The following is a 20394-nucleotide window of genomic DNA, read 5'->3' as shown; positions in this document are numbered from 1 at the left end:
CCCCAGGTCATAGGGAGCCGGCCCTGGGGGTGAGAGTCCTCAGGAGCATTGATGGCTCCATGACGAGTGCTGCGTGGCCGCCCTCCTTTGTTTTCACAATGCCTGTCCCGGGGAGGTGTTTGTTCCTGCGTGAGAAAATGGCCCTGTGGGGACCGTGCACCCCTTCTTGAGTAAAACCTTTTGGTCCCAGGGAGTTGGTAGTCTCCGGGGCCCTAATAGGATCAGGAGGGGGGCTCCCTGTGGCCCCCCTCTTATATATTGGCCTAGCCCTGGGGAGATGTAAACAGCTTTGGGAGGGGGGCCGCACAAAGCCCCTCCACCTCAATTCAATTTGGCCTCCCCCGGGGAGGTGGCGGTCCCCAAGACCGAGATCGGCCATTGGGAGGGGGTCTGCATGCGCCCCCTCCCCAACATAACTTTTACAATTTGCCCCCAGGACTTGGCCCATCCGGGAGGCGATGTTTAGACACGCTCTTGTGTGTTCGTGTGTGTTTTTTTAATGAAATATTAAAAAATGCTCCCCGCGGGACCCCACCTCCAGGCCTATGGGGCTCTGGGTATTCTTACCCCTTTTCTTTTTGAACTTTTTTTGGGGGGACTCAACTGAGTCAAAGTCCCAAAATGTCAGTCAACTGTTTCTGCTTGAAGTGTTGGCATGCAATCAGATCAAAGCATTAGATCTGGTGGATCCACATTCCTAGATATACAAATGTGTCTTTTCTTTATTAACTCAAACATTACTGAATGGATTTACACCAAATCACAAGAAGGGCTCTTTCTGGGCCAAGAGCTAGCTTTTTGCCAAATTTGGTGTAGTTCTGTTCAGCGGTTTAGGCTGTAGTCCTGTTCAAAATCCATATGTGAAATTGAATAGTGAAACTGTGTTTTGGCACATCCCCCCCCCCCCCCCCCTTTTTTCTCGGCCCGCTTACAAATCATCTTGAAACTTTTCACACAGCAGCTAATCTCAGGTGCATACTAGTTTGGAAAATTTTGTGAAGATTTGTCAAACCGTGCCAAAGTTATTAGCAAAGACAAAAAACTATTTTCCTATAGTCAGGTCCTGACTATAACTACCTACTTGCCAGTAGGTAATATATATATTTAGATATATATATATATATTCACTGGAAAAAACACAAAGGTTAAAGTACCATTTTTTTTTAACTAAAAAGGCTTCGATCATGGATTTTTCATATGGCATCTGTAGCTAGTGCCAAGACACCCTCTGGTATTTGGGCACCTTCAGAAAACTATTTGGCTTAAGATAACATTTTTAAAAAAAACAGAAATTCACCAGTTATAGTTAGCAGAGCCAACTATAACTTGCCCCTCCACCATGCACTGCTAATGATCTCACATATACATATTAATTCACTTGTGACATGTTCTGTGACTTCATTTATGACATTACTCATGACTTCTAAAATGACATAATTGATGTCATCACTGATGACATCATCCAACCTTCTTTTGAAAATATTGCTCTATAAGCTGATATAATTATTTGCAAGGCTCAATCACACAGATAGAAGGCTTATTAGACAAGAGTTACATTCCTTAATAAAATCTTACCTGAGGTTGTGCTGAAAGCATTAGTACCTAGCTACAGTAGGAAGAAAACCTAACTTTTGAAATGAATGTAAGCAAATCAGACGCCCCTGAAATCTGCTTCACAACTCTGACTTAACTTTCTCCTTCTAGGAGATGTTTATCACTGCAAACATGATGCACATAAAGACATTAATTATAACTTTACACTCAGTGTCTTATGCTGTACGACTAATTTCTTTTTCTCATTGTTCTCCTTCATCACAAAAAAATATGGCTTTTAGTCAGTGATTCAAGGGTTTTCACTCAATGGTTTTGTGCTTCCATTCATACATTTCACACCTTTGATGAGGCACTGAAGCACATTTACAAGTGGATAGCATGCTGCCCTGTGAATATGCTTCAACTGAAGAATTGAGCTTGCTAGTGTGGTCTGTGCAGGAATTATTTCATTACACTGCATGGTGTCTAGAGTAGTGCATTTATTTAAAGAAAAGAAATTGCTCGCCATAGCGTATATTGAAGCAAAAGCAGTTAGTTAGCCTAGGCTGATAAGGTGCTTGTTCATGTGTGGAGGAAAGTGTGTGAATGCAATGCAGCCACTGTGAGAAGTCGTTTACTATCAAGCATGTGCAGCATAGCTCCCAATGTTGTTTTGCTGTGAGCATGTAAATGTACGTATGTGTGGTATAAGGTAAAGAAAATGGAGAAAATGCTGCATATATGCATGTGCCTGCCATCTTAAGGCGGATTTGTTCCATATTTTGTGGGTGTCCTGTCTGCCCTCCTACTGTTAAGTGATTCTGTATGCTGTTTGTGTGATGCTTCGTCATCAGTTTGCAAAGAGTCAAGTCCAAAGTACTGTATTGAAATCCAAGTAGTCTTGGATATTGACTTGTCTTTGTTTGCAGACCGTTCCAAATGTTACCTTTTTTTCCCTAGATGGAGAATTCACCAATGAATTTCTATGCATTTCTTCGTGTATGAAAGGGTGGTAAGTTGAGAGTTCTTGTCTGTATATATATTTTCAGTTTTATTTGGGTGATGATGCATGCTTTCCATAGATAACTCATTAGAGTGCCTTGAAAGTAGAGTGTCTGGCAATGGGTAGCCACATACATGCTTGTGGGAGAGGGTAATAAGTGGTCTCATAGATGAAGATGCATTTGTTGTCTTCCTGATATGTTTTGGCTCTTTGCAGTATTTGGAGCAGTAAGAGTGATCTGTTTACTGGATTGTCCAGAAATAGGCTTTTTAGTCCATCTGGCACTAAGAACTTAGTCAGTGAGCCAACATGAGAAAGAAATTCTGTTGGACTGAAATCTCACAGCAACCCACTGAGCAGTGTCTGAGTGACATGCATTTCAGGAACGATCAATAATATGTGGTTTCATAGGGAGGAGTAGTGGAGCGCAAACCCTCATAATGGAAAGGCACACCCAAGAACACTAGGAAACAATTATTATTTTAAAGATTTATTTCCATGTGTACACAATATGAATCGTAACTCTGATAAAAAATAAACCAAATAGTAGCTGTAAAGTTTACTAGCAGTGCTAACAGCTAAATATATTCCAGCATATTAGTTAACCCCTTCGCTGCCAGGCCTTTTCCCCCTCCTGTGCCACGCCCTTTTTTGGCTATTTGGGGTAGTGCGCGCTGAGGCCCCTGTAACGTTTTGACCACATAAGGTATCCACGCCAACTTTGCGTCCTTTTCTTCCAACATCATGGGGCTTCTGAAGGTACTCAGGGTTTGTGGATTCCCCTGGAGGGGTCACAGAAATGAGTCAAAATACAGCAAAATTTTGTTTTTTTTTGGGAAAATGGGAAAAACGGGCTGCAAATGAAAGCTTCTGGGTTTTTCCCTGCAAGTGTTATCAAAAAAGGGTTTGTGGGGCTGAAATCGCCATTTTCCCAGCTTTTAGGGGATACCAGACTTTTGTCAGAAACCCAACATTTTTTACACAGTTTTGGCATTTTTCTGGGACATAGCCTATTTTTGCTATTTTTTGTGCTTTCGACCTCCTTCCAGTTAATGGTAGAAATGGGTACAAAAGCAATAATGGATCCTGGAAAGCTATACATTTTAGAGAAGTAGACAAAATTCTGAATTCAGCAAGGGGTCATTTGTGTAGATCCATCAAGGTTTTTTTATAGAAACTAACAGTTAAATATAGGATAAATTGAAAATTTGTGGAATAAAAAAGCCTTTTGTGTCAACGTTTTCACCTGTAACTTCTTCTAATTATGACAGCTCTTTGAAAGCAATATACCGTTACATCCGCTGGACATTACTGGTTGTGGGGATATATAGGACTTGTAGGTTCACCAAGAACCCGACGAACCCAGAACCAAAAACTGAGCAGCAACTTGCAATGGTTTTTTTATTATGTACCGGGTATATAGTAATTATTCTGTAAAAATGTGTACATGGAAAAATCGGTATGAAAGACACCTATGTATTTCTGAAATGGGAACAAAATATAGAGTTTAGAAACAGTAGATATTTGCACATTTCCGAAATTGGGAATACTCATACTAGCATGAGAATTATCAGTCATTTTTTAGAATGACTTCTTTTTTACACAATGTCTTTCATTTGGAAGGCAGAAATGCATCGAAAGTCAATAGGTAATAACAGTTACTTTACAAATCTGAATTACCCTAAGTCTCCCGATAAAAACGGTACCTCACTTGTAGGGGTAGGCATAGTGCCCACGACAGGAAATGGCTCAAAACCCAACGTGAACACACCACATTTTTACAATGCAAAATTACCCTTTTTAGCAAAGTGCCTAGCTGTAGTTTTTTAACCCTAGCTCTGCCGGCACCTAGGGAAACCTAGCAAGCCTATACATTTTTGAAAACTAGACACCCAGGGGAATCTAAGATGGGGTGACTTGACTGCCTCCCACCAGGTTCTGTTACCCAGAGTCCCTTGCAAACCTAAAAAATTGCCAAAAAATACACATTTTCCCCACATTTCTGTGGTGGAAAGTTCTGGAATCTGCGAGGATCCACAAATTTCCACCCATCCCGTGTTCCCCAAAGTCTTCCGAGAAAAATGGTACCTCACTTGTGTGGGTCAGCCTTGTGCCCGCGACAGGAAACGGCGCAAAACGTAACATGGACACACCTCAATTTCGTAGCGAAAAATGACCCTTTTTCGGCAAAGTGCCTAGCTGTTGTTTTTGAACCCTAGCTCTGCCGGCACCTAGGGAAACCTACTAAACCCACACATTTCTTAAAACTAGACACCCTGGGGATTCCAGGGAGGTATGGCTTGCGTGGATCCCCCAACGTTTCCTTACCCAAAATGCCCTGCAAACCTCAAATTTAGCTGAAGAAATCACCTTTTTCACACATTTTTGTGGGGGAAAGTTGTGGCATCACCGGGCTGACACAAATTTCCTACCACCCAGCGTTCCCCCGGGTCTCCCCATAAAAACGGTGCCTCACTCGTGTGGGAGGCCCAAGTACCCGTGACAGGCAAGGGCCCAAAACGTATTAAGGCGACATGAAAATTGCCTACCTCAAAACGACCTGCTTTTGCAAGGAGGGTCACTTGGGTTTTTGGCCCGGTGCTCGGCGGCCACCTAAGGAAACCTACCAAACCCACACATTTCTGAAAACTAGACATCCGGGGGATTCCAGGGAGGTATGGCTTGCGTGGATCCCTCAACGTTTCCTTACCCAGAATGCACTGCAAACCTCAAATTTAGCTGAAAAACATGAAAATTGCATATCTCAAAACGACCTGGTTTTGCAAGGTGGGTCACTTGGGTTTTTAGCCCGGTGTGTGAAAAAGGTGATTTTTTTCAGCTAAATTTGACCCCCCTTGCAAAACCAGGTTGTTTTGAGATAGGCAATTTTGATGTCTCCTCAATTGGTTTTGGGCCCTTGCCTGACGCGGGCACTAGGCCTACCCACGCAAGTGAGGTACCATTTTTCTTGGAAGACTTTGGGGAACGTGGGGTGGGTGGAATTTTGTGGACCCACGCAGATTCCAGAACTTTCCACCACAGAAATGTGAGGAAAATGTGTTATTTTGGACACATTTATAGGTTTGCAATGGATTCTGGGTAACAGAACCTGGTGAGAGCCAGTCAAGTCACCCTATCCTGGAATCCCCTCGATGTCTAGTTTTAAAAAATGTACAGGTTTGCCTACGTGCCAACTGCGCTAGGGCCCAAAATCCACAGGTATGCACATTGCTAAAAAAAAGCCGGAGCCCAGTGGGCTTTCTGCGATATGACCCTAAAGGGGCAGAAAGACTGTGGATATTTATTGTGGGAGTGGGGGCATTGGTATGACCATTTTGGGCCTCCCCCACCCCCACGCATAAAAAAAGCCTGCGTACTCGCTGGCGCCTAGTGGGCTTTCTGCCCCCCCCCCAGGGGGCAGATCAGGGGCCGCTGCCGCCAACTACCATCCCAGGGGGGCGGAAAGACTGGAGTTTCTCTGGGGGTGGGGTGGGGGTATTGTCATGCCCATTTTGGGGAGCCCCTACCCCTACACCAATAAAACAAAAAAATCCATGGTTTCTAGTGGGCTTTCTGCGCCCCCCAGGGAGGGCCAGATTGGGGGCTACAGCTCCCATCTGCCTCCTGGGGGGCAGAAAGACTGTCATTTTTGTGGGGGGGAGGGTGGGGGCATTGGCGTGCCCGTTTCGGGCAGCCCACACCCTAAAAACAATTGCGCAAAAAATCTCTGTTGGATAGTGGGCTTTCTGCCCCTTGGGAGGGCAGATTGGGGGCTACTGCCCCATCTGCCCCCCCCGGGGGGGGGCAGAAATGCTGTAATGGTGGTGGTGGGGGCAGCCTCCACCCTAAATAAAATCCATCACCCTAAAGAAAATTGCGTGAAAAAAATCCCTGGCGTCAAGTGGGCTTTCCGCTTCCCCCCCCGAAGGGGCAAATTAGGGGCCAATGCCCCATCTGCCCCCAAAGGGGGGCAGAAAGGCTGTAATGGTGGCGGGTCGGTGGGGGCATTGGCGTGCCCGTTTCGGGCAACCCCCACCCTAAAAAAAAATCTAAAAATCAATCCCTGGTGTTTAGTGGGCTTTCTGCCCCACCGAAGGGGCAGATTAGGGGCCAATGCCCCATCTGCCCCACGGGGGGCAGAAAGACTGTAATAATTGGGGGGGGGGCATGGGTCTGCCCGTTTTGGGCAGCCCCCACCTCTATTTATTTTTTATTTTTTATTCCCTGGTGTCTAGTGGGCTTTTTGCCCCCCCCGGGGGGGCAGATTGGGGTCCGATGCCCCATCTGCCCTCGGGGGGCAGAAAGGCTGTAAAGGTGGCAGGTGGGTGGGGGCATTGGCGTGCTCGTTGCGGGCAGCCCCCACCCTAAAAAAAATCTAAAAACGAATCCCTGGTATTTAGTGGGCTTTCTGCCCCCCCCGAAGGGGCAGATTAGGGACCAATGCTCCATCTGCCCCCCGGGGGGGGGCAGAAAGACTGTAGTAATTGGGGGGTGGGGTGGGGGCATGGGCCTGCCCGTTTTGGGCAGCCCCCACTCCTATTTTTTTTTTTTTTAATTCCCTGGTGTCTAGTGGGCTTTTTGCCCCCCAGGGGGGCAGATTGGGGGCTAATGCCCCCATCTGCCCCCCAGGGGGGCAAAAAGACTAAATTGCACCAAAATAACCAGGGGGGAGCAAAGGCCCTTGCCCAAGGGGCCGCTCCCCCCTCCCTTGTGTCTAGTGGGTGGATCCATGCCTGGGGATCGCCCTCCTGTGGCAATCCCCAAGCAGGGATCCACTGGGGAGGGGTACAATTGGAAAGGGGAGATTCTCCCCTTTCCAACGATACCTCTCCCGTCTTTCTATGTGCTCAGGGGGCTGAGATAGCCCCCTGAGCACGTAGAAAGTGAAACTGAAATGAGCCTCTTGGCTCATTTCACTTTCACTGTAATGACGTCGGCGCGACGTGCGCGCCGATCGTCATTACAGTGAAAGGGGGGGGGGGGGCTCGCGAGCTGGGGAAGCTCTTCCCCAGCTCCCGAGGCTATTTTTAATTAAAGGGAATGCCTCATGACGAGCTGGACTCGTCATGGGCACAGCGCGACTGTGCTCCATGACGAGTCCAGCTCGTCATGGGCACTGGAAGGGTTAATGCATAAGCTGTTATTTATGTTAATATTTACAATCCCACCCCCAGCAACCTTGTCTTATTAAACTAATCTTAGCACCAAAGAAAGGACCTATTTTGAGTTTCAAAGATGGATCACACTTGCATACCAGTTATGAACAATAAGGCTAATAATGTTCAATGTAATAGCATCATTTGCTATTCTCTTTCACATTGGCAGGCAGGCTGATAAGCCTAGCAAGCAAAGGCTAAATGAGCCTTCCGTTAGCCTTCAGCATAAGTAGGTTATGCAATTCAGCATAGCGTGTGTCAGTCTTCTGGCATGAAGTGCCTCTATAACCCATCTGTTAGTCCTGACATCCTTGGCGTGGTTTCCCCTGACTTTTTTGCCTTCCGACCTCCTGTTTTGCTGACTTCATTTTTGCTGGCTTTAGGACTCTGGGCACTTAACCACTGCTAACCAGTGCTAAAGTGTGCATGCTCTCTACTTAAAGCATGGTAACATTGGCTTATCCACATTTGGCATATTTACTTTACTTATAAGTCACTAGTAAAGTTCGCTACATGTGCCCAGGGCCTTTAGAGTGAATGTTACTAGTGGGCCTGCAGCACTGATTGTGCCACCCACTTAAGTAGCCCTTTAAACATATCTCAGGCGTGCCACTGCAGAGCCTGTATGTGGAGTTTTAAACTGCCATGTCAACCTGACAAATTAACCCTCTTGCCAGGCCCAAATCTTCCTTTTTAATTAATATAACGTACCCTTAGGGTAGACGTTGGACAGCCCAAGGACAGGGTGCAGAGTATTTAAAAAGTTGAACATGTACTTTTAAGTTGTACATGTCCTGGCCGTGAAAAACTCTTAAATTAGTTTTTCACTCCCGCAAGGCCTATTACTCCCATAGGTTATTATTGGGATTACCTTATTATATCTTATAAGTGTAACTTCCAATTGGGAAGAGATGGGACCCCAAGTTTGATGTCTCTAGAATCACAATTTTAAATCTTAACTTCTGGTGTAGTCGAGATTTTAAAATTGTAATTCTGAAAATGCCACTTTTAGAAAGTTGGTGTTTTCTTACTTTATCTATTTGCTGCCTGTCTCTGAATTCACATCTGGGGTGGATGACAGCTGGGCTTTGAGCATTCCTTCTAGACAGCCACACACAATGGGAGCTTAGGTGTGACTTGATGGGCCTTAATGGGCCATTAACTGGCTTGATGGAGCGGTGGAGCTGAGCACTGCCTCATTTACAACTGAATTGGCTGTGTCCTGTAGCACACAAAGGGCTGCATAGTCCCCTGTAGTGAGTCTGGAGCCAGGACAGCAAGGGCAGAGACTCTGTGCCCTTCAAAGGCAACTTTTTAGAGTCTTCCCCAATTCAAAGCACAAATGGGTATATGTACTGGACCTCTGATACCACCAACTCAGCACACTTCTGGACCTGTGGATAATCTTCCAGGAAGAAGGTCTGCCACTCTGGTGAAAGGACTGCCACTCTTCAGGACTGCTACTCTGTTGGACTCCTGCTCTGATGTGCTGACCTACTGCCCTTCCTACCTGGGAGTGAGAAGGACTGGACCTGCATCTCTCCAGCCCAGAACCAGAGTGACTCCATGGGCTTGCTGGCTTGCTTTCTGATTGAAGTCTCAGGGATATAAGACTTCCTACTCGCCTTGCTAGAGCAACTGGACTCTGCCATCTGAGAGTATTGCCCTGCCAAGTGGTGCCAATCCAGTCCTGAACCCTTGGAAGTGGGTATATAGTACTGCTCCAGCTAAAATCCATGTATCAATGCCGTTGTACCGCTCTTAACTGGCGCCTCTCCATCGCTGTGGACGCATCGCACCTGCTGCAAGGATCGAGGACATCACAGCTCCTCCTTTTCTGATGCATCTCTGACTCTGGCTCCGAGTCGACGCATCGCCTACATCCTAAGGATAAACAGTGACGCATTCCCTCCTCACATCTTCTCCTCGACGCAAGAGCAAACCAAGGTACTGTTTCAGCAGGCCACGGCTAGTTCCTGTATTCGACCCACACTCCATCGCAATTGGCCTGAACTTTTGGATTTACTCCAGTATAATGCGAACAGATAGCCCCGGTTAGCTCTTTATGCTTTTAAGTGATACATTTCAGTTTATTTGTTTAAAAATTCATAACTCCGGTTATACTCATTGGATGTTTGTTGTTTTGGTCTTGTTTTGTCCAATAAATTCTAACTGGGTGTGGTCTATTTTTGTGTGGTGTTTTCACTGTTTTGCTGTTTTAAGGTCGCACGAATACTTTCCACTCTGTGCCAAACTATCAGAGGGTGAGCACAGATTAATTTAGGGTGTGTATCTGACTTACCCGGACTAGGACTTTGGTTCCTCCTTGGACAGGGTACCTAACTCTGACAATCAGAAACCCAATTACTAACACCATCACATTCTGTACTTAGCTTATATAACAGTATCTGATCATTATTGAACTTGTCAGAATAAACAATTAGGAGACAAAGGTCCTGGTAACCTTTTACTTATATGCATACTTTGAAACTGTGCTATTTATTGAATAATAATAACCAAGAAATTATTTTATCATTTTGCTTGGAAGTTTGTTCATAACTACCAAAAAAGTATCTATAACAGACTATAAATATATTTAAGCAGACTTGATTATCGCATTGCAATGAATATTAACATTAAAATATATACATCCAATGCTTGTCATGTGTCTCTAAATAATCATCATATGTATTTCAGAAAAGGGGAGTAACTAGAAAGGAAGAAATACATGTTGATCATAACAAGCCAGTGCGCCTAGACAGTCTATTTGTTTCTGTCAAGATGTGACTTGATGAATGTTATGAGAAATACATAGATGTGGGAAGATTTGTTGGAGAGTTTGCGTGGGGCAGAAAGCGATTCTAGTGACTTGGTTTACTTGGGGGACAAATGTTAAGCTAGAGTCCATTTCCTATGCTAGGTTTCTGACTTCAATCAAAGTTGATGATGTTTCATTACGTTCATGCTATATGGTCATATCTGGGTAATTCTTCCATTCTCTGCAGATATCTCATTTGAACCAATTAAGTTTACAATTATTATTTTGAATCCAATGGGAAACATATTGAAAGCAGTTATTCAAGTCTTCTGAACCTTGGGTTTGCTAAATTTAAGTTGATCTGAGTGTCTAATAAATTAGATATGGTGTGTTGTGGGCTGAGGTAGGTGTTAAAGAGGAACAGGGAGATGATTGAGCCATGAGATACCCCCAGGGTCAGCTGAAAGCAATGGCTGTATTCAGAGGAATTGAAATTGAGACTCAATCCCTAAGGAAGGTGGGATGTGATCCAGACTAGGTTTGATCCGTTGATGCTAAATTCATCCATTCTTAGTAGGAGTGAATAGCGGTGACTATCTCATATGTGGTAGACAGGTCCAGCTGAAGTTGAGCAATTACACTTTACTTTTTGTTGTATTCGGGTTATTGCAGATATAAATCAAAATAGATCTGCTGACTCTATTAGGGTGGAATGCAGTGTCATAGTGTGTACGTACTTTGCTTTCTTCTTGGAAGTCACAGCTCTGAGTGAAAACTGCATTTAAGATATTTTTACCCTCCAATTAGAAGTTAGTTTGTGACTGACAAAGTCTGCTAGATCTAGATGGCGATTCCTCGTGAGTGGTCCTATTTAGGAGATTTTGGGTTGTAAGGGGTAGGTGCTTGATGATAAGGGGTTGTTTACTGTCTTTTCAACCTTGTGGCATTAATTGACAAGAGAATGTTCTTGATGGTTTGTGCTTTTAAGATCCTTTAAAAAAAAAGATTTATTGATTTTTTCTGTAAGTGGCATAGGTCATACAGAGTGGCATCTAAATGCATTATTACTTTGATCATACATCAACAGGACATCAACTTTATCAACAGCTACTAGTTAGTATACATATTGTGTCATAGGATATCACCATTGAGTTGTTACCAGTAATGAATAGTCAGTAAAATCAGACTTCATGAACTGTAGCCATATCTATTGAACACAAAAAATGCCCTAACTCCCCTACCCTCGCTCCTGTGTAGGTTCCTGAGAGTGGTCCTACATTGTGCGCAATACAGATCAACTGTCAAGGGTTACTGTGGTACGAGTGTGGGTCAGTGGCCTCCCCTCATCAGGCTCCTCCCCATTCTCATGTAGCTCTTTCAGGTCAGACAGCATAGCGGGCCATCCATGCAGGTCATCGTCCAACTTGTCGTCTCTCCTTACCTGCTTGATGCATACTTCCTCTGAAATCGCCCACTCAGAGACCTCTCACCACCAGTCCGCACATGGCATCGGGCTTATCTATTTGACAAGAGTACATCCCTTCGCTAAGAGCAAGCCCAGAAGGACAGACTTTCTACTACGTTGATTGTTGGAGGGTGGGGGGGTGGAAGGAGGACCAGCAGCACCTGCCAAATCTCAATCTGTACTGTCCATCCCGAGTCCCCGTTAAGAGCCTATAATACCTCCCGCCAGTAAATAGATAGCGATGGGAATGCCCATGCCATGTTTAGGAAATCTGCAGCTACATTCCTGCAGCGTAGACAGACCTGCTGTGGTATATAATTTGTAGGAGTTTTGGAGTAAGATATGTTTGATGTATGTAGTTGTTTTAGAGCAGCCTAAAGTGGGCATTGAAGTTCACTGTGCGAGTTCCTTTGTGGATTTTTATCTACTCACAGGCTGTTCAGGGTTCCCCAGCATTTCTTCCCATTTAGTCTGAATAGTGTGGGTGCTGGGAGGTCATCATGTAGTGTCCTATAAATATGAGAGATCAATTGCCACCCTTAGACCATATTAAGTACTGTAATTAATGTGAGAGAACTTGGTGGCGCATCAGGGAAGGTGGGCTACAACTCACATGTGATAGCTGAGATCTTAACATATTGTAGAGATTGCCCTGGACTTAACAAAAAGGAATCCATAGCTTCCTCTCATGTAATAAACTGGCCTCCCAGGTACAGGTCTCCCATCGTGATGCATCCCCCCTCCCTCCACCTGCATACAGACATGGAGTCAGCAATATTTCAGAAAGGCTGTATAGTCCTTAACAGCATATCTGGGGCGCAGGGCGCCCATCTAACCACTTTTCAAAATAACTGTTCCAGATAATTGCCGCCAATCGGATAACATGGGGCATATCTGGTGAGACTCACGATCCACTCATTAATAGGACAGGTAGAGCACCTTCGCCTTGAGTACCCTTTAGTAGCTGCTTCTCCCAATTATACTCAGAGGCTAGCCAGTGGACAGCGTGTTGTAGGTGTGCCGCCATATAATATAATTCAATATGGGGAAGCTCTAGGCACCCCCGCGGCCGCCTCAGGGTGGATAACCCAACATGCTTCCATTTATTACCCCAGAGCAGGTCTATTATAAGGCTGTCAATGGTGTGGAAATAATGCGTAGGTATAACATAAAAAGTGCCTTGGAACGCATATAGGCACCTTGGCAGCAGTATAATTTTCGTGATAGCAATTCTACCCATAAGAGACAGGGGTATTTCTCTCCAGGAATAGATAGAGGCACGAAGCCCTTCCACCACTTTTCCAATATTAAGTGAAAGGAATGTCTGTTCTTTGTGCACTAACTTAATGCCCAACTATTTAACTTTTTCGATCACCCAGGGAAGACCCATGCATGGAGTGTCTCCAGGCGGATACCTATTAGCTGTTCAAGCTGAAATAATTTAGATTTGACTCGGTTAAGGAGGAGCTGGAAAGTTCACTGCATTATGCGTAACCTGTTAAAGGATTTGCACAGCGTACATTTATTGTCTCAGATATATCAGGGCATCAGCAGCATAAAGGGAGACCACATGGGTGCTTCTTCCAGCGTTATAGCCTGGGCCCTGTCCTACAGGGCCTCTCTGCTAAGGGCTCCATAGAGATTGCAAATAGGAGTGGTGAGAGAGGTCACCCCTCTCTGGTTCCCCTATACAGACAAAAAGTCTTTGAAACCACACAGTCCAGTAGTTGGACCGATTGGATGAATCTGGGGCCTATGCCCATTTTCCGTAGCACCTTCCAGATATAGCCCCAATTCACGGAGTCAAGCACCTACTCCACATCTAAGAATGCTAGTGCGTAGGCGTTTCCCTATAACTGTGGGGCATGATGATATATGTGTGAAAGCCTACGGATATTGTGAAGGGTATTTCTTTTTGGGATGAATCCCGACTGTTTGGTCTGCAGGATGGACGCCAAGCGAAGAAATAAATGTGTTGCCAGTACATTACTTAAGGAGTTTCACATGGATGTTTAGGCGTGGAATTGGTCTGTATATCTGAAAGAAACACGTTAGTTAGATTCCTCACCTTAGAATATCCCCAGGCGTCAGACTGGATCCGGAAGATTTTTGTAGCAATACCCCTTGCGCATCGCTAGGCGTCGTCTGCGGCTCCGCGTCCGTCTTTGGCGTCGTGCGCCGGAATGACGTCGTCGGAGTACTTAGGCGCCGCCCTCGCGCGCTGACGTCAGTTCTTCTTTTTTCCGCGCCAGTAAGCGCCGATCCGGGAGAGCTACCCCTTTAGTCAATTTTTTCGACTAACTTTTTCGACTCTTTTTGACACTTTCTCGACTCTGGTGCCGGTAGGATGCCTGGTTTCAAGGCCTGCGACGACTGTCACCGACTGATGTCGGTGACCGATAATCACCGCCGGTGCCTGTACTGCTTGGGCCTCGACCACGACGTGGAATCGTGCTCCGATTGTATGGCCCTGACCTCGAAAGCTAGGCGGGAGCGGTCCCGCAAGCTTCTCGAGCTTCGCCACTCGGCTCCGCGCCCCTCTCGATCCCGGTCCAGGAGGAGGTCCAAGGATCGGTCGAGGAGCCGCACTCGACATCGTCGCTCGTGTGGCTCGATGTCTTCGGGTAAGTCGAAGCGCTCTAAGAAATCCAAGAGGCGACACCGCTCTTCGGACTCCCCTCGCCGGTCGCGCGACTCGGCCGAGGTTCAGGGTGGTTCCACCCCCGCGGCTCCGCCGGAGCTGCAGGCGCTGCGCAAATCCCCATACCCACCGGTCCCTGGGATTGACGCGACGCCGGCGGAGGTCAGTGCCTTTCTCTCGGCCATGAGGAGCCTGGCCCCGCCGACGACGCCCGCTGGTGCGCCTTCGGGCCCCGCGGACTCGACTGGGTGACCTTGCGTGCCAGCGGCTCCGGCCCCGGCACCGTTGGAGGCTCCGGCCCCGACGCCGCAGGTCCCCGAGGGGCCCGAGCCTGGGCCCCCGTCGACGCCGGTCGACCTCGTCACGCCTCCTCCGCCAGCGTCGATACCGGTACCACCTCCGACGCCGACTCCGGTCGACGTCGATCCCCGGTTCAGCCCCTGTCCGGTCCCGATGCGGCACCGCCCGACGCCGCATCCGACGCCGCTAGAGACACATTATGTCTATCGACCGGCTCCGATCATTCCTCCTGTTTACCAGGAATCGGATGACGGGGGCGACTGGGAGGGGTCTGAGGACCCTATGGCCCTTCAAGGGCAACTTTCACAGGACTGGGCAGATGAACTGGGGGAGGCCAGTGGATTGGATACCTCACCGGACACTGGATTCATCTCTCCTCCGACTGTGGCTTCGGAGGAGGGTGAAGCTTTTTATGTGGTGCTGCGCAAGGCGGCCGCGGCCCTTGGGCTTGAGCTGCCTGCCGTGGCTGTGAGGACTAACATCCTCACTGAGGTGCTTCAGTCTGCCGCATGCTCCACTGAGCCTCTGCTGCAATTCAATGAGGCCCTCACTGACGTTCTGCAGGGCACCTGGTCCAAGCCCTCCACAGTCCCTCCTGTGGATAGGAACGTTGCCAGGCGCCACCGCCTTGCTCCGGGTGACCCCAGTTTTCTGTCCCAACACCCCACACCCGAGGGTCTGGTTATCCAGGCCTCTACCTCCCAATCCTCCTTCCCGTCCGCTCCTCCGGACTGGGATTCCAAGAGACTGGAACAGTTCGGTAAGAAGCTGTTCTCCTCGCTCAGTTTGGGCCTGCGGTCTTTAAACACCGCCTGTCTCTTGGACCGTTATTCCCACTCTTTGTGGGATACGGTGGAGGACGTGCTGCCACTGTGCCCAAAGGAGGCCCAGGCACAGCTTTCCTCTGCTCTGGCCGATGGGAGAGATGCAGCGCGCCATGCCATCCGATGTGGACTCGACACTACGGACTCGCTGGGTAGGGCGATTTCTACCACGGTGGCGCTTCGACATCACGCCTGGCTGCGGTCCACGTCCTTTTCAGGGGATGTCCAGAGCACACTCATGGACATGCCTTTTGATGGCGCTCGCCTTTTTGGTGAGAAAGCGGACAGTGCGCTGGCTCGCTTCAAGGACTCCCGGGCTACGGCCAAATCCTTGGGCCTCTCGGCCCCGCGGCCACAAACTTCCGCTTTTCGCTCCTTTCGTGGCCAAGGAAGGGGCACCTCCTCACGTCTGCCTAGCCACCGGCCGCAGGACCAGCCTGCACGCCGTCGCGGACGTGGTTTCCGCAGAGGCGGTACTGGAGGACAACGCGGTCAGTCCACATCCACCCCGGCAGCATCCGCCTCAAAGCCTTCCTAGTCCGAGCTTTCAGGCCCATTCCTCGCCAGTTGGAGGCCGGGTTCGCCATCACCTGCTCCACTGGCGTACCATTACTTCGGACAGGAGGGTGCTGCAAATCGTCCGAAGGGGCTACTCCCTCCCCTTCGAGACGACCCCTCCAGCCATGCCACCGCAGCACCACCGTATCTCGGAGGATCATTTGCATCTTCTGCAAGAGGAAGTTTCGGCCTTCTTGGCCAAAGAGGCCGTCGAGCGCGTTCCGAGCCCAGAAGTAGGTTGTGGTTGTTATTCCCACTACTTTCTGGTTCCCAAGAAGGGCAAAGGAGGCCTACGCCCTATCTTGGACCTCAGGAACGTCAATGCCTTCCTCCGGAAGGAACGGTTCGAAATGTTGACTTTGGCTCAGGTTCTAGCTGCCCTAGACCCTGGAGACTGGATGGTAGCGTTGGACTTGCAGGACGCATATTTCCATATCCCCGTCCTGCCGGCCCACCAGCGTTACCTGCGGTTCTCGGTGGGTCAGGAGCACTTTCAGTTCACCGTGCTCCCCTTCGGCCTTACCAGTGCCCCTCGGGTGTTCATGAAAGTGATGGCGGTGGTCGCAGCTCATCTGCGCAGATCAGGGGTTCCAGTCTTCCCCTATCTCGACGACTGGTTGTTGAAGGCGGGCTCGCCCCAGACAGTCGTCTCCCACCTCCAGACTACGGCGGATCTCCTGCATTTGCTGGGGTTTTCCATCAACGTGCCGAAGTCACACCTGAGCCCCTCTCAGAAGCTCCTCTTCATCGGAGCGGTTCTCGATTTGGCGCATTTCCGGGTCCATCCACCGGAACAGCGGGTTCGGGATATACAGGCCCTGATTCCCATCTTTCGGCCTCTATCCTGGGTTTCGGTCAGGCTAGTGTTGTGGCTTCTGGGGCTAATGGCCTCCTGCATCCTACTAGTGCATCACGCCAGGCGGCGCATGCGGGCTCTGCAGTGGGACCTGAAGTTTCAGTGGGCCCAGCATCACGGCAACCTGTCTGACCATGTCTTGATCTTGGAGGGCACTGCACGGCAGTTGCAGTGGTGGCTCACGGACCACGATTGGGTCACGGGCAAGAGCCTCTCCCTACCCCTACCGGAGCATGTCGTAGTGACGGATGCGTCCCTCCTGGGATGGGGTGGCCATATGGGAGAGGCGGAGATCAGAGGCCTCTGGTCTCCGGCGGAGTCTCGCCTCCACATCAACTTGTTGGAGCTGAGAGCGATCCGACTTGCACTGAAAGCTTTCCTTCCCTCTGTCCGGGGAAGTGTCGTGCAGGTGTTCACGGACAACACCACCGCCATGTGGTATTGCAACAAACAGGGCGGGGTGGGGTCGTGGACCCTTTGTCAGGAGGCTCTGCGCCTCTGGACATGGCTGGAACACCAGGGCATCACCCTGGTGGTTCAACATCTGGCGGGCTCTTTGAACGCCAGAGCAGACTAACTCAGCCGCCGGTGCATGATGGATCACGAATGGCGTCTGAACTCCGAGGTGGCGCTAGGTCTCTTTCAGCAGTGGGGAGAGCCTTGGTTAGATCTATTCGCCACCGACGAGAACGCGCAATGTCAGCAGTTCTGCGCGTTGGAATTTCCAAGGTGGCACTCGCTCAGCGACGCTTTTCGTGGCGAGTGGAGTTGCGGTCTGTTGTACGCCTTTCCGCCTATACCACTTCTGCCCAGAGTGCTGAAGAAGATCAGGCGCGACCGGGCCCAAGTCATCTTGGTGGCTCCGGATTGGGCACGAAGGTACTGGTATCCCGAGCTACTCAGTATGTTGACCGATCCTCCGATACGTCTGCCCCTTCGGGAGGATCTTCTGTTGCAGCAGCAGGGGACGGTCCTCCACCCGAACCTGTCCAGCCTCCACCTCCATGCGTGGAGATTGAGCGGCGGCAGTTGATGCCATTTGACTTGCCTCCTGAAGTCTGTGATATCATTCTGGCAGCCAGGCGTCCCTCCACAAAGACGGTATACGCTTGCCGGTGGAACAAATTTGTGGCATGGTGCACAGCAAAGGCTGTGGATCCCCTTTCTGCCCCTCTTTCTGAGGTTCTCCTCTTTCTTCTTTCTTTAGCCCAGCAGGGCTCTGCCTTGGGCACCTTGAAAGGTTATCTTGCTGCCATCTCTGCCTTCTTACGGCTTCCTGATCAGCCCTCTCTTTTCAAGTCCCCTGTGGTGTCACGCTTTCTTAAAGGCATTACTCACACGTTTCCTCCTGTCCCTTTCGTAATGCCTCAGTGGGACTTGAATCTTGTTCTAACATTTCTGATGTGCGCTCCCTTTGAGCCTCTTCACAATTGTCCTCTTCGTCTTCTGACTCTTAAGACTGCTTTCCTGGTAGCAGAGCGGCTCCACCGTCTGGACCCTAAACGTGCGCTCTCCTTTTATTTGGACCGCACCAAACAGTTCCGAGTGGACGACCAGCTTTTCGTTGGCTACGTGGGTGCAAAGAAGGGAAAAGCTGTGCACAAACGGACCATCTCCCGGTGGGTCGTTTTGTGTATAAAAATCTGTTATTCCTTGGCAAAAAAGGACCCTCCTGTTGGGCTGCGAGCCCATTCTACTCGGGCCACGGCGGCTACTACTGCTTTGGGACGGGGAGTCCCTTTGCAGGACATCTGTCAGGCGGCGACTTGGGCTTCGCTGCACACGTTTGCCAGGCAAGTCCGGAGGGATGGCTTCTTTGGCCCTTCTGTCCTCCAGGACTTTCTGGTGTGATCTTGGTTCGCAGACCCACCACCGGGGTTGGTATTGCTTGGGTATCTATTCTAAGGTGAGGAATCTAACTAACGTGTTTCTTTCAGATGAACAAGTTACTTACCTTCGGTAACGATGTATCTGTAAGAAACATTAGTTAGTTAGATTCCTCAACGACCCACCCATCCTCCCCGTTCTGCGAACCGACATCTAGGGTTAAGACTATCCTTTTCAGGGCCCTAGATTTTTTGGCACCAGTGTCGGTCTCTTACATGGCTCTGCGTTCCTGTCGCGCAAAGCTATGTACAAGAACTGACGTCAGCGCGCGAGGGCGGCATCTAAGTACTCCGACGTCATTCCGGCGCACGACGCCAACGACGGACGCGGAGACGCAGACGACGCATAGCGACGCGCAAGGGCTACAAAAATCTTGCGGATCCAGTCTGGCGCCTGGGGATATTCTAAGGTGAGGAATCTAACTAACTAATGTTTCTTACAGATACATCGTTACCGAAGGTAAGTAACTTGTTCGTCAAGGTGGTCTCTGGGTGTTTTACCTTGCTTGGGAATCGTCACCACAAGTGCCTCGTAGCCGGAAGAGTGCCCTTCAGCTGAGCCTCTTCAAAGACCTCCAAACGTTTGTCGGGCACAAAGTTGGCATATCTACTGTAAAATTCCACTGGCCAACCATCGCTGCCTGGGGTATTTGCTATATTAAGGTTACGTATAGTCCCAAGAATTTCATTGCAAGTGGTGTTTTTATCGAAGTCTTCTGGGGCCTCCGGATCAAGACACAGGCATGGAAGGTCAGAGAGGTATGCCTCCAAGCCCACAGGGGAAATCCGCAGTTGCTCGCAGTACGTGTTACTAAGATAGAAATAAAAAACTGTATTAATAGCCTGTTGTGTATAGGCCGGTTCCCCAAGCTGTTGTGGAGCATCAGTACAGGAGTCTCAAAGGACCCATGCCGAGCCAGGCTTGCGAGCATTGCTCTCTTTTTGTCCCCTTCGATGTGTAACGTTGGCGATATGCCCTGTGAGTTTACTTCTCGAGTCTACGCTAGTCACCCAACAGTGTTGTACATGCTTGTTGCCAGCCAGTTCACCTGTCAGGGTGTGTGAGGAGCAATGCCTCCAATTCTCATTCATGGGCGGTGATGTCTGTTTCAAGTGTCTGGTGAACCCCATAGGTCGTCTTAATACAGATTCCTCTCAAAACTATTTCCATTGCCTCCCGGTGTAGGGCTCTATTGCTCACCGGCCCCCAGTTCTCTTTAAAATAATACATTAACGGCTGAGTGACTGTTGTCGTGAACAAGAGATCTGTCAGTGCTTCTGCATGCTGTTGCCATAACAGGATAGCTGGTTGTCTGGGTTCTCCCCCAAAGCCCAGCAGGATCGGGGACTGCTCCAACAAATAGCGGTCCAAATAGGAGACCTCTGAGACCTACCTGCGATCTGGGTCCCTGCT

General features: G+C 48.8%; 1 long non-coding RNA gene across 1 annotated transcript in view; it reads left to right on the top strand.

Annotated features, from left to right (window-relative positions):
- LOC146856527 (uncharacterized) overlaps positions 1-20394 on the top strand; it is a 1813942-nt gene that overhangs the window by 386140 nt on the left and 1407408 nt on the right. The window contains exon 3 of the long non-coding RNA XR_014981506.1: positions 2494-2545. This is a non-coding gene — a long non-coding RNA (uncharacterized LOC146856527). The remainder of the gene's footprint in view (positions 1-2493; positions 2546-20394) is intronic.

This window comes from Triturus cristatus, chromosome 4_1 (genome assembly GCF_964204655.1).
Source record: "Triturus cristatus chromosome 4_1, aTriCri1.1, whole genome shotgun sequence".
Lineage (NCBI taxonomy): Eukaryota > Metazoa > Chordata > Amphibia > Caudata > Salamandridae > Triturus > Triturus cristatus.
Note: the sequence above shows the minus strand (reverse complement) of the source record. Positions and strands in the feature narration are given on the sequence as shown.